Here is a 1,043-nt window from a genome sequence, read left to right on the forward strand (position 1 = left end):
TATATATACAATGATGAAAGTTATTATAAAATGACTTTTATATAAATTGAAAAACTTGAAATATAATATATAAAGGCGGGTAGCGAAAGGGAACCGAGATGCTGCGAAAAGCGGAGGTGTTTACCGATCGACGTTGTATCGACAAAAAAGAAGCGAGCTCCTTTCTCCTTTCCTTTTGTTCTAATTAGAATGTAGAATGTCATCATGTTTTGATGCATGTGCGTGTGTGTGTTAATGTGTATTGTTCTCTCGCGTGATGAGGTGAATGCGTGCTTTCGATTCGGTGTGGTGAACTGATGTAAATCTGATGTGACGTCGCTGCTCATTTAGCCATAGTTTTTAAATCAATTTTAAAATTTCTTGTTTTCGTTATCCTGCAATTGTCACTTCGTTGCATGTTCTTACTGACACAGTTAATTTTTTTGTGAAATTTTTCACTTAAACTTTCTTGGTTTTAATAAATTATTAAAAAAAATTGCCCTATTTTTATTATCCTGTGATTGTCACTTCGTGTTAAATTTTTATAATTTTAACTTCACACTTTTTGATAACACAACTTTTTATAATTTTAACTTAACAATTTTTGATAACGCAACTTTTTATAATTTTTACTATATTATGCACTTCTTTTACTCGTGCCCCACGTTGGGCGCCATTTAATTCCCGCGACGAGGGAATTAAAAAAAAATATATGTTTTACATCCGCGAACGCGCGTGTGGTTCCTGTGGATTGGCAGATGATGATTCTGATTTACTAATATACATATATACATTTTTGACTTATTTACTTAATGTTAAAGCTAAAGCTGAAGTATAAGCATCAGCTTGATTGAATCCAGAACAAAGAGTTAATTACAATATTAGCTGTGACAGCAAATTCCAGCAGAACGTTAAGCGTTCTGTTTTCTTTACGATTGTTATTGTTATGCCTTCTTGTGAGGGCGAGCGATATTGTTTTGATTTTAATGGATTATTGGATTAAGAACGGAAAAAGCATATTGAATTTTTAAATAATCAAATCGTTAATTAAGATTTTAAAGTGT

Source organism: Bactrocera latifrons, unplaced genomic scaffold (assembly GCF_001853355.1).
Source record: "Bactrocera latifrons isolate USDA-ARS-PBARC rearing strain unplaced genomic scaffold, ASM185335v1 scaffold_454, whole genome shotgun sequence".
Lineage (NCBI taxonomy): Eukaryota > Metazoa > Arthropoda > Insecta > Diptera > Tephritidae > Bactrocera > Bactrocera latifrons.